At 35.4% G+C, this 14,899-nt stretch overlaps 1 long non-coding RNA gene across 1 annotated transcript; it reads right to left on the bottom strand.

Moving 5' to 3' along the window:
- Positions 1-276: 276 nt before the first annotated feature.
- On the bottom strand, positions 277-14,722 carry LOC124400791. Its single transcript, XR_006928437.1, has 2 exons — positions 13,791-14,722; positions 277-5,381 (listed from the first exon to the last, which is right to left on the bottom strand). It is a non-coding gene; the product is annotated as an uncharacterized LOC124400791 (long non-coding RNA).
- Between the last annotated feature and the right edge of the window lie 177 nt (positions 14,723-14,899).

Raw genomic sequence — 14,899 nt, 5'->3', positions numbered from 1 at the left:
TTTTGAGCAAGATGTTACACTTTTCATGTAAAACTATCATTACTATTCAATACTTCCTACAGTTCTTTTTATACACTTTTTTCATCCTGGTCAAGATGGTGATGGATCCGGAGAATATTCTGTGGTCACTGGGGAGCAAGATGGTCCTTCTCAGGGCAACATAAATCACACACACATACATACTCTCTAGCAGACGATCATATTTAAGCCAAATATCAGTTAAGCATACTCCACAAAGCAGCATGTTCATAGCTGAGAACAATTACAAGACACCACTTTTATTCAAATTGATTTTATTGCGTACATATGCCATGTACATTTACAGATCGTACATATATACATTATTTTAACCCTAGAATGTACTCTCTATCAATATTTGCTAATTTCCTGTACTTCACACATTGTACATATTTAACCACACATTGAATTCATCACGCACTCATCTGACCTACACAAGACAGAAGACACTACAAAACGGCAATTAGAATTTTAAGGTCTCTTGTATTTTCACACGTCAAGAATGATAGGTAATGGTACAGTACAGAAGCAGGACAAGACATAGTGACTGCTCATGGAGCTTCTCAAAGCTTATACATCATGTATGATAAAAAAGACTGCACAGTGTTAACATGTTGTAAATGGACAAGGCTTTACTGTAGGTCAGTACCTGCATTAGCACATGCACATGTGCGTAATCTACACATGAACACAGAGACACGGAGGACTGAAGACTAGTCGATATAGATTCTGCAACGATTTCGAGAGATGCAATGCGTAATTTCAGAAATGCACCAGTGTTTAAGTAATGCTCTACATCCTGACAGCACATTCTTAAAAAGAAAAGTAATGAAGTTGCTTAGATGGATGATGCTATTGCTTACATTGTACTGCTTTGTAACTAACTCTGACTTATCTCCTGAAAAACAAAAACACACTGTATTAGAGTGGGAAGTATTTTAATGAGCTTTAAGAGAGTCAGACCGGATTATAAACTGACTGCATGTGGTGTGTGGTCTTGCCTGATTTTCTATACTCTATACTCTTGATTTTAAGCTTGAAGCAAATTGGAAATTGTCCTCTACAAACCTCCTTGTAATGGTTTGACATCAATTTGGTCCTTCTGACTTTCCATGATAAGGCATTGTAAGGTCTCGATGAAATATGACAGCATGTAACATGCCTCCGAGAACAGCATCCTAAAATAATTTTGACATTCGGTACATGCGATATCCTATTTTATTTTGTAATCATACTGTGAAGTCAACGTAATGTGTCAAAGCATCTACCGTCCACCTTTCAATTTACAGGATCTACATCATCTAAAGGACATAACACCTACACTGCATCTGTGTATGCTATGTATAATGCATTCTGTAATGAGATCTCAATAACAATATGACATGATATGCTGTATGTAAGGCACCATTTAAGGGTATGTATGCAAATACAACCAAACAGCATGTGTGCAGCTCAACCGTTTTTTTTTTTTTGTTAAACAATGTTTTTTTTAATGATATGCTTATGATTATATCATGCATTATTGCTCACCATACATAACTAGGAACCTGCACATAGCTAACTATAAATATAGTCTAAAGATTTAACTGCATAACTCTTTATCCTCCACCTCATTCTTCAGAACAGATTCAGAAAATATGGATGTAAAAACAAATATGGGAATAAATTAGACATCAGTGTTGCATGACATGCCCTGAATCCACCACTTGCATTTCAAGATGGCATATACAGAGCATGAAAAATACACAGAGTGCAGAATACTCTCAAATATGGAATATATGACTAAATCTCTGCCTACATGATGTACAATGATTATTAGCATGACATATCTATAGCTGTTTAGCATTGCACATCCCTATTAAGCCATGTGACTAATGTTGTGTAATTGTACAACTTTTAAACACTGAAAGAAAGAAAAAACGTTCAGAGTGTAAAAACAAAACCTATGTGCCATTTGAACTGAGTGTCTTCAATAAAAGACGTGTGATAAGATGGTTCTAGCTGTGCGACCAAAGTTCGAAATCAAAGTTCCTTAAATTTGCCTCCAACTCTCTTGCCTCTCCCTCTCTCGACTGTACTGATGCTGAAAGGCTTGCAGTCCTATGAGCATCTTTGAATGATGAGCTGTGCAAAAGTGAAAGACAGCATGTACCCCAGGAAAAAAAAACTTCTCTAAGTTCAGCAATGATATTAAAACCCTTGGTAGAAGTAATAATAACACCTGTCTAGTTTTTTGTAAGTGGGTCAGTCTGTAGCTGATGAAAGCCATGCTCCATCGCAGTTAGCTAATGCCATTTTGTGGGGTAGATAATTCACATTTTGTTCCTAGAACTGTGAAACATCTTTACACCTGGCACTGTGCATGCAATAAATATAATGAGCGTAATGCAATGAAGCAGAACAGGTATTTGCCAAAGCAGTTAAATAGCCATATTTCCAAAAACATTTTGCAAACAAATGCTTGGTATTGAATCAGAAAAGAAGTGATTTATGGTATTCATGTTCTAGTTTGCTAATTGTGAGCAATCATATTCATGCTGGCATGTTATGGGTGAGGTGCAGTAGGAAAGGAACTTTAAAGGAACTGAAGGGGCAAAGCCCAAAAATATCTAGCAGCTAAACCTAGTGTTGCACCCTATACAATGATAATTCTGCCGTAATACTAAATAACTTGTTTTTTATGTTATTTAATATTTGTACTCTATGTTTGTAGATGTATTACAATTGTGGGCCAGCATTCTCACTGCCTTTTTTTTTTTTTTTTTGTCAAAACGGGAGCCACGGTAATATGCAGTATAATGTTCCAATGGCAAATGTAGTAACACTTCCCTATATTCAATATATAAACATTATGTTTATAAATGGGTAAAGGGACACAACAAACGAAAATTTTATGAAAGTTACTGTGACAGGAACCACACCGGCTATATCAGAAATGAATTTTTCAGCAAGTAGAAAGTGTCATAATTGCATCAAACTAAATCATAGCACTGATGTCAAATATATAAATATGTTTTCAGTAAATCCACGATCAAAAACCAGGCCAAATATAATTGTACACCAGTCTATGTTTTTCTGTTCTCTAGTTGAAAATTTGTTTCGTTTTCAAGTTTAGTCACATTTTGAATAGAACTCAACTCAACAACTCAAAAAATTCAGTAGCCTACAGTACGTATAGCATGAAAGTAACGTGTAATAAGCTCTTCATTAATTCAGTTTAAGGCTGTTTTGTTATCAGCGTCGTCCCTCACCAAAACCCAACAAAAGGTACCAAGCCGTTCCTGATGAGGTGAGTATATGTGCATTATATGTTGAGGTACTTTGCACAGACATACGTTCACATGTTCCTTGAATACTCATTCTTGTGCATAAAAACTGCTTTTAAAATGTATGCATCCATCAGTAAGCCAACAATCCCCATCTCAGACTTCACTGTCCATATTCACTCAGCAGAAAAAAAGCAAGACACAAACACTCAGATTAATTGCAGTGGTGATGGTGTTGGGTGGGGGTTGGGGGTTGGGGGGGTTGGCATTTACAGGAAACAAAACAAAAGCATTTAGCTTTCTCTAGGAAGACCTCAAAGTGTATAATAACTAAAAAACAAGGGTTTTTCTACTACTACTTTATTTTATACCATCAAATTGATTCTTATTTGCCATGCGCTAATGTTTATTGTGAATAAGGTAATTTTTTAACAAAGTAATACGTATTTCTCTTAATAATCTGTTAAGGCTACTGTCGCACTTCACTAACAAGTTGGTCTAAGCAACTATCCTTACTGCAGAGCATGCAAGTAGAAAGAAGAGTGAATTTTAAATAGTGTATCTGTTCTTCCATAGACTACTGAAGTTGTGTTTTTTGATGTTGCATATTATAATTGCAGATTTCTCTTTTATATTTAGACAGTGGACTTAAAAGCGAACAATACAGTGCAATATTTATGCAGCTTGACAGACACTACACCCAAAAACAGGATTTAACAACTGGATGCTGTGTAATGTATTGATTGATATGGACTACACTCTGGACTACACAGTTACCTGTCAATCAGGGTCAGATACTATATTGAAGACTTTGCATAACTGTACCAAAAAGGACACCAGGTAGCACTGCAAATGAATAAGAACTTGTATAGACACAACAACCAGCAATGCATAGACACAACAGCCATCTAGAATGGAGAATGAGGACAAGTGAGTCATGCTATTTTGAACATGATACATAACTGCTTCTGACTGCACGGCAGAGTAAACAACACATTGCTTTAATGATGGCCCAGTCGCATGACTGATGCTGCTTTCCCAGGGCAAAGCTTTTGGCAGAAATATAGATCATAACATTGAGGTAGATGCTTTACATGACAGGTGATACAGCATTTTGATCTGAAGGTTATTTCAAACAATATGTATACATCATTATAAAAAGGAATAATGTGAAATCAAAAGCATGTCGCTTAGCTTTTGCCCTGTGCCAACATTGTTGGGGACCGAGGCTGTTCATATGGTGTGAATATTCTGAACGTTCATCCACTCTTTGAAGGCTAAATCATTTAATAAGGAAGAAAATCATTCTGCAAAATCAGCAGACAGCTTTTAAAAAAAGTGTCACCAGTCTAAACAATTTGGTTTCTATAAAAAAATGCAAAAGATTAAAAAATAGATTTTACAACATTACCCAAGGCCGTCAATCAACAGAACTATGTTTGATTAATGTTGAAATTGCTCCCATATTCTTTAATAAATAGATTTGAAGCTGTTTCGGTGTTTTTGTCTGATTGCATGCACAGTTTTCAAGCATGCAATTCTATGTTTTGGTATAGCAGATGATATGCAACGTTGGTATGTGCCGTATTCATGATGTTTACCTGTGAGAACATTCAAATACACTCACACACACACACACACACACACACACACACACACACACACACACACACACACACATACCTGCTCTTATAGTCTAAAACACATCAGGAACACAGTGTTTCATGTTTCATAAAGCGTACATGACTATGATCTGTTATTCAAGTAAATTCTCCTTTAAATTAGTTCATATCAGTGCATAAGCCACTTGCTGTCTTTAGACTGTGTCAGTTTTTCATCATCTTGAAATTCACTTAGACTCCATGGGTAAAAGTTATTCCTTTATTGTAGATCATAAGAAGTGCTCTCAACTCCTGCAAGGAAATAGTTTTTGGTTCTCAGTTGAATCTGACCATACTCACACTCCATTTATGTGACGTATTGTTGATGTGTGCCTGGTCTAGGTGATCTTCCGTTCCAAACATTGGCGAGGCAGTTCTGATTCCACTTACTTTCCTTGCTGTTTTTTTAATCTTGAAAAGGTTGATTTTTTTGCTCCTGGTGGAAAAAAAGAAAAAAAAATTATAGTTATAACCGTGACTGTTACTGTACCTGTTATAATGTTAACCAACCACTCCAAGAGTGTTATGCAGAGCTCTTAAAATATCAAGTTAAGTAAATCCCACAGTCCTTCATTTGTATACAGTGGTTATCATACAATTTTATTTATGTTTAACTAGATTATTCTGGACGGAAGAAATTTATATTTCTTTTCAGCTGTCCTTGAAAAGTGTATGGAAAATGCTAAGAACAAAATTCAGAACGAACCAAGTATTCCAGTTATATAAAAACACCCCATACAAGCCACTGTACATGCGTACACCAGGGTATCATCCTATTCCTACCAAATATTCTACCATATATTAAATCCTTTATTTCGATTGGTCTATACATACACAGGATTCTATACTGTCAGAGCCTAGTAACAGTCAGATGTACTGTATAGCTGTAATTGTGTAAGATTATTATTGAGGGATAATAGAGAAACTGCTGAGAGAATGTTTACAGATGTTACACTTATGTTAACATAAGTGATCCACTAACTTCGAACTTCGAACTTTGTTTTATGATTGTTCCACAACAATATTATTAACATTAATACTATAAAAATACCATTTTTTTTAATGAAAAATATTTAATTGTTGGTAAATTGTTTTCATTCAAATAAAATAAACTACTACTTTTTTCATGCTATTGCCCTATAGCACCAACATTTTTACTGTTTTCTGATTATATCATGTCCCATCATGATTTAAACAGGTTAATACACTTATGAACCCGGAATTTCCTTATAATTAAGTCAAAACACACTTTTAAGGGTAATGAATAAAATATGCAAGTATGACATTTAACACTACAGCTAACCATCAAGAACTCAGGAAGAGGTAGACATGAGTGAATGATTTACCAGTCTAAGCTGTTCTCACTGTTTCACACATTTGTCATGTAACTACATACCTCTCCACTCCTTCTGGTGTCACTGTTGCTACTGAATAATTGATCGTTTTAATGAATAAAATGCTTTAGGATTAACAAATAAATAACAAGTTGAGTAATTAAGCGGTTAACCACTGGTCTACCACTTATGTTACAATTATCAGGTCTACCTTTTGTCATGGCTGACTTGTGCACGCCTATGAGTAATGGATTATTTGTAATATTATGTGATGTAAACATGCACCTTCAGTACTTCACCATACAATATAACAACATTGTAATTGTAGGAAATAATAACCTGGCCCATGTAATCAACATGCTGTTTATAGCTAAAGTACTGAAAGTCGAGTAGTGTGATTATATAAAGTGAAACCTCTTGATGGTTAATTTATTATTTAGATGTAGATTATAAGATCAGCATTACATGAATGTAACATGTGTAAGCATAGCTTTGTGTGTATTATTAACAGGAAATTAATATCTGCATAAAGTAAGTCTTTTTCTGTTTTGTCCCAAACGGGATGGGGCACAGAGTTCCCACAATGCAACTGTCAGCATGTACCAGCAATTGAGCTAGCAACAAAATGTTCCCACTGCTCTGGCAAAGGGCAAGAGCAAGAGATGACCCCTATGACCCCTCAAATGTCCTGCACAGAGCCATGACCTCAGTTCCACTTTTGGGATGAACTAAAAAACTGACTGAACCTGAGACCTCCTCACCCATCATTAGTCCCTGACTTAGGTGAGAGCTTCCATTAGATTTCTACTGCATTGATTAATATGGTCCAGCTGGCAATACGTTATTTATCTCTAACTGATACACCGAGGAGCTTCTCTTTTTTTTAAACAACCCAGTCAGCAAACAAATTCTGTGGTCTAAAGGGTCAAATTATTGGCCTGCATCAAGCAAAGGAAACAAAATTGCTGAAACTACTAGAACTGAGTTAGGTCCACATTATTACAACCTGGAAGGACAGTGGTAAACCATAAACTCCAAGGATGAAATGTGGTTAAAAAAAAAAAAAAAAAAAAAAAAAAGAAATCTTAATTGTTTGTGATTAAAGATCACTCAAATGTTTGGTACTTTGTTTACTTTATGGTTGATGTTTGCACAATGCAAGACAACTCAAGTGATTGGTACTAAAATTCTGGGTATCCTTACTTAAAAACACTTCAAACAAATGAGGCAACTTTGAAAAAAAGGCTTTATTTGCTAGGAAGCATAAATATTTGCAATGGAAAACGGTCATGTTTGAGTGATGAGTTCAGATTTATCCTGTTCCATATTGATGGGCACATCAGGGTAGGAAAAGAAGAGGATAAGCCTGATGCACCCATGATGCCCACATTGGATAGGACTGATGCACCCATGATGCCCACATTGTCTAGACCTTAATCCCATTAAGAAACTTTATGATGTCAGCAGTCTAATATCATCAATAGCAGATCTTGGCAAAAAATAAACAGACAAAACTCAGAACTGAAATACATTTTGCATAAGCTTATCGAAATGATGTCATGGTGAATGCATGTTGTAATTGACACAATAGACAGTCCAACAAAATACTAGAGTGTGTGACTTTTTTGGCCAGGCAGTGTGTTTATTTGCTTGGGTCCTTTTACAGACCAGCATTGTTTTTTATTATTATTTATGTGAATTCTATTCTATACAGTTTTATTAATTTAATTTTTCTTTATTTTTATTTTACACTAATCTAATCCTGACCATTAAAAGTGTGATACCATGCTGAGGCAGTCTTTCAGATGACTAAGATAGGAGCAACAATTGTTATATATATATATATATATATATATATATATATATATATATATATATATATATATATATATATAGTGATTTTTCTTACCATAGTGGAAACCTGAAGATGCATAATATGTGCCAGAAGGACACCAGTGTGTGCTATGCAACCAGCCACGTGTTGTAACACAATACAAAGCCACAAATGCCACAAAGGAGTTCACCGCTGTGCAGCTGGAGTGCTTGCCAATTCGTCACTACAACAGCGGAAACAAACAGAACACTTCTGGCATGTGTGGAAATGTTTCTGATGGACAGGGGGTGTTAAGAGGTGAGACATCGTTTGTGTGACACATTTGGAACTAAAATAATAATAATAATTCATCCTCTATAATTCCCTGTGTTTCCACCACTTACATTCCAATAACCTTCCATTTTGGAAATGTATTCTATTTACTGTTTATTGTTTACTTATTGACATAAAAATGCTTAATTTTTTTTCTGTAAAAACCGAAAATGATAAAGCACATATTAGCAGGCACTGTATAATTTATTCCAGAATATTACTAGTAATAGTTTTTGTCACTCACAGAAATGCAAAATTGGATCATTTTTTTCTCAATAAATAAATCACCAAATATAATGTTTTTGTCTAATTTGTTCGATTGGGTTCACTTTGTACTCTTTTAGCAATAATATTAATAATCTGAGAGTATTATATTGATCACTTTTTTTATTGCATCAAATGGTTTATTATCATATTATTATTATTATTATTATTATTATTATTATTATTATTTGTTTTTAATTTTCTTAAAGGTTACTGAATTTGAAGGTCATATGTTACTTACTATCTTATTTAAATATGTTTTTATTACCAATAGCATGTTAGTTTTCTATGTTTATAAAGGCCACTGATAACATATATAAAAAAACATCTACAGGACATACAGTATATAAATGTAGAAATGTATATTTTTAAAGGTCTGTCTTGTATAAGTTCTCTATGCTTTACTGACTTTCCTATACTAAAGTGCCGACAGACCAAAACATATGCCCTCTATTAAATTATACAATTTCCGCCTAGGCTCTCTCGCATAGTGCCTTTTAGAGAATTGTACCCAGTGTGAATCTGATAAGTGAAACCCATCCCATTACACTGGCTATGGTTAACCTTGTTATGATTTATTACTAAATCTCTTGTCATTATTCCCACCATATAGAATTTGAACGGTACAATATATCAAGGATGGCCTCGCTGCTATGCAGGCCTGAAGTTTCCACATCTGTGATTTAGGCTTTTGGACATTTATCATATTATAGCTACTAAAACTGACTGAATAATGAAATGGAAAATAATATAATAAGATAATTAATCTTTATATGTTTTCCTATTCATGTAAGTTTTAGGAAAAGAAATAGGCCATGATCTATGTCATTTCGAAGTAACATTGGCTCAGGTGTCAAGCTTTATGTTTAGTCTAGTGTTTCGAAACCTTAAAAATAATTTTTGTTCTTTTACGCATTAAAAAATTTGAGTTGATGCTGGTTGTATGATTCAGGATGTAACACTGTCCTAGCACATGTATCACAACAAATCCTTATAGTTACAGAATTTGCCAATGTCTGATACATATTTTACACAGCAGCCCTAACACAATTGCTAAAGTTCCCTATAGCCTATAACATAGTACAAATATTCTTAAAATGTTATGTACACTGAGCAGGCATAACATTATGTACACCTGCATAATATCGTGGACGTTATGAGCCTGCCCCCGGTTCACCACTGTTCCTTCCATGGACCACTTTTGATAGATACTGACTACTGCAGACCAGGAACACAGAGCCCCCATTTCCCACTTGCTGCCTAATAAATCCCACTCAAAAACAGGTGCCATGATGAAGAGATTCTTCTTCTTTCGGCTGCTCCCGTTAGGGGTTGCCACAGTGGATCAACCGTCTCTATGCCACTCTGTCCTCTACATCTGCCTCTTTTAAACCAACTATCTGCATGTCTTACTTCACCTCATTCATAAACCTCCTTTTTGGTCTTCCTCTTTTCCTCCTGCCTGGTGGCTCCATCCTCAGCATTCTCCTACCGATATACCCCATGTCCCTCCTCTGCACATGTCCAAACCATCTCAATTGCGCCTCCCTCACCTTGTCTCCAAAACGTCCTACATGCGCTGTCCCTCTTAAAAATGAATTTCTAATCCTGTCCATCCTTGTCACTCCTAATGAAAATCTCAGCATCTTCAGCTTTGCTACCTCCAGCTCCACCTCCTGTCGTTTAGTCAATGCCGCAGTCTCTAAACCATACAAAATAGAAGGTCTCACCACAGTCCTATAAACTTTCCTTTTCACTCTTGCAGACACTCTGCAAGACATTCTATCACAAATTACTCCTGCCACTTTTCTCCACCCACTCCACCCTGCCTGCACTCTTTTCTTTACTTCTCTAACACACTCTACATTACTTTGCACTGTTGACCCCAGGTACCTAAACTCATCCACCTTTACCACCTCTTCCCCCTGCAACCACACCACTACACTAACCTCCCTCTCATTCACACACATGTACTCTGTCTTACTCCTACCGACTTTCATTCCCCTTCTCTCCTTCACCTCTCCAGGCTCTTCTCAACCTGCTCCTTCTTCTCAACAACAAATTACAATATCATCCGCAAACATCATAGTCCATGGAGACTCCTGTCTGACCTCATCTATGAACCTGTCCATCACCACTGCAAACAGGAATGGGCATAGAGTCCAACCTCCACCTTGAACCAGTCTGTCGTTCCTAATGCACACTTCACAGCTGTCACATTGTCCTCTTTCTACACCCTGTCGTATGCTTTCTCTAGATCCAGCCATGATGAAGAGATAATCAATGTTATTAATGTCACCAGTCATAATGTTATAATGTTCTGCCTGGTTGGTGTACACTTAATCCAAAAGTTTAGCTGTGATCAGTTTTTTCATTCTTTGTTGTCATCCTCAATTCCTAGTAGCTACAGAACCTAATAAACCTAATAATCATGTCTATTAGCATAACCTGTATGGCATCAAGCTTACCACTAAAGAACAAGCTGTTTTTGTGTGGTACACAACATACAGTATTTTGTAAATTCAACTGTCAAATATTATTATAAGTTAAATTGTCAAATAGTAACTGTCATTCAACAAAGTGGGTTGAAATTGTAGGCCAGTTTTCTAAAACACAGATGGTTAGGTAGCAAATCTGATATGTTCTACTTAGCATGCTATGCTAGCTTAGCTCTTTAGGGTTTTGTGTTTCATAACACTGTGTTAAAATGCTTTCAGTGCACTTTTATAGTCAGGCCAGCAGAGGAGACAAATCTAGTATAAGCTATAAGATAACCAGTTCTGGAGTGCAACACTGAAATGCATTTGTAATAATGGAAAACCTTGCACAAGTGTGTGCCATGAAAAAATAAACCAGACCTGTAATTTGATTTAAAGTATTTAATGAAAAACAAAGAATATAACTATTAAACCAGAATTAGTGTCACTCAATTTAAAGCAGTCCATTCAGATTTATAATATTCCACTGCTTTATAGATGTAATATAATTTATTGCTTGTTATAACTGCCAGTGACAGAAAACTCTTTGGTTACTGTGCAAGATCAGTAAGCTGCATTTTCTTCTTATTCACCTCAAGATAGAATAAAACAGGTTGGTGAGGGAACAACTGTTTATAGCTGCTGTTAAAGTAAGTGGACAAACATATTACATAGTCATGGTTCGATGCTAAAGGAAACTATAAGATGCACAATGTGTCCTTAATTAAACAAATTAACTCAAAAATATTGTATATGTTGTTGTAGGAACATAATACACCTTAAATTGGACACTTTACTTGGTATTACACTAGCCTCTCTGGGATTCTTTTCCTCAGCACACCCCCAAGTGTTTTATTCTTAATTTTACTTGTTCAAACAGTTAATCAGAAGTCCTCATGTAAATTAGGAGCGTAATCAAGAAGGTGGTTAGAGGTAATCATAGCACTGATAGAGCTGCTACCGCTTGTCCTGTGAGACACAATTAAAACCTTTACTCTCTACATCCAACATTGTGTTTTGTATTATTTTGTAACCAAAAGTATTCCAAGTCTGATTAGTCGGTGATGACAAATAAAGCATCATTTATGTCTTCTACACTACCAGATGGAATGGAATGCTGCTTTTTTAACTATTTAGTGTAGGGTGTAGAGATATTTGTGTTTTTGGGGTAATAAAGGGGGTCTGTTTGTGAAAGATCAAACTCTGAATTAAGAATATACATAGAAAATGTAGTATGCATTATTGTGTTTTGGGATAAAACGTGACCTATATGAAAATAAGCCCAATTGATTTAGTTAGCTAGCTAATTGTTGGATAAACTGAACAGAAATGTGTTAACAGAGTATATAAATTTACACATATAAATAAAGCTGCTGGTTATGTATGCATCATAGGTGAATAAGCTGCAGGGAAGGGTTTTTTGTACTGTACTCTTATCTTAGACAAAAGGCACATTTTGACCACTTACAGCCCACAGAGATGATCTTTTATTAATCTGATTTCATATTCTTGATCTGTGGCAGTGTGCAACTGTAATTTTCCCTAGTGGATGAATTAAAGATTAAGGTTTAATTAAAGCTCCCTCTAGTGGTGTTATTTTACACTGCAATGTGCAGCAGTGGCGCTGGGAATGATTATGAAACAATAAAGTCACAGGTAAGAAAGTTGTTGCGTAGATAATAAAGAAATCCTGTAACAGCATAATGCTTTAACATCTCAAATAATCCTATTCAAGTTGTTAGGAATAGCATGTAACCAACTCAGTATGGCACTTAAATTTCATGTGTGAATTGCTTCAGTTTATTGTATTACTTATATTTTAAATATGATGATGATGATGATTATTTGCTGTATTTATCATAAATGCACACATAAACGATGACATTTAAAAAAAAAAAAGTGGTAGCTCAGTGCAATCACTGGGTTACTGCTCAGAATGTTGGGGGTTCAAGCTCCAGTATTGCCAAGTTGGCAATCTTGGGCCCTTGAGTAATGCCCTTAAACCACTGTGCTCCAGGAGCACTGTATCATAGTTGACTCCAGCTTTCTAGCATTGCTGGGATCTTCAAAAGTGTGTGAGCTAATCTGTGGCAAGTAAAAAGCCGATTTACATTTGCTACATTTCTCCATAAATATCCACGTAATATCACACACTAAATTTCACTCAACTTTAGTTATGACTCATAAGGTTGGACTCTCAGCTCAGGTCGTGCTGATCCACCAATCTGTCCAGTTTCAAGTTTTTCCAAGTCCTACCAACCTGATCCAGATCATCAGCCTATTATGAAATAAATCAGATGTGACGTGCAAGGAGAATTGTACTTGTGCATGAAGGGCATATTCTTGGTAGTATACCTTAGCAAAGGCTGCCATCTAGTGTTCACATCAAGAATTATTTTATTGGTTTATAATAACAATGGTTTAATGGTTTATAAATATCTGGAGGTATAAATAATTGCTTTTTACTTAACGATTATTCATTAATTAATTAAGCATAATTAAAGTGTTTGTTTATTTTTGGCAAATATAATAAAGTCAGATAGTTAGCTGGAAACACACTTACACACACACACACACACACACACACACACACACACATTGTGCAAAATTTCAATCCAGCTCACCGTTTGCAGGAATTTGCTCCACAACTTCCGCAGAGAAGTTCATCAGATTCAAGAGGTTCCATAATCATCCTTTGCAGATCACTGATTGGTCGCCGAAACTCCTATTCCAGCCAATCAGATTGCAGGCTTCTGCTCCTCGCAGACAGACGCATGTGCCAGTCATGCTGATAGCTGTTGTTGTTGTTGTTGTTGTTGTCCTCCGTTTGTTAACGTGACACTGTCTCCAGATCAGCTGCAGTGCACACAACATTGGTTTCATTTCTTTTTCCCCCCAGTGGATGGACTCTTCGGGTGATGAATGTATATGTATTTTTAAATTGAGATCCTCGAGAAACAGCCACGTGAATCCAGGATTTAGCATCAATGTTGCGCTGATTCACTTTAGACATATTTTGCAAAGTTATTTTGGGCGTATAAAGCTGCCGAAGAGGCCTAGTCAATCTCATCTCAGTGTACATTTAGGCTACGTTACTTGGCCGGCGTTATGTAAAGCAGCATTTTTTTTAAATAAATAACAAAAAATAATAATATTGTCTCAGTTTCTTTACAAATCTATCTGTCTAAAAAAAATAAATAAATAAAAAATAAAAACAGAGCACTAACCTGGACACCATATAGCAGAGGTCCCCAACCATCGGGCCGCACAAAAATAATACTTTTTTTTATTTTACATTTTTTTCTCTGCATATAAATGCATGGTGCAGGGTGTTATTAAAATATGCTACTACTACTACTACTATTAATAATAATAAGAAGAAGAAGAATAAGAATAATAATAATAATAATAAAGACCATTTCCTCCTGTGCCAATTTCCTGCACTTGTTTGAGTCGCAGTTCTTTTTTTTTAATAAATTAATCTCCAACGGTTCTGCATTATGGTGAGCTACATTATATCTATCTATATCTATATCTATATCTATCTATATCTATATCTATCTATATCTATCTATCTATATCTATCTATTTATATATATATATATATATATATATATATATATATATATATATATATATATATATATAAATTAATAATTATTTAATATAATATGTATAACAGTAATATAATGTGCACGTTATTGCGCGTGACAATATAAGGACCCTACCCAGG

The sequence above is a fragment of the Silurus meridionalis genome, chromosome 18 (assembly GCF_014805685.1).
Source record: "Silurus meridionalis isolate SWU-2019-XX chromosome 18, ASM1480568v1, whole genome shotgun sequence".
NCBI classification, from domain to species: domain Eukaryota; kingdom Metazoa; phylum Chordata; class Actinopteri; order Siluriformes; family Siluridae; genus Silurus; species Silurus meridionalis.
This window is presented reverse-complemented; position numbering and strand designations above follow the sequence as displayed.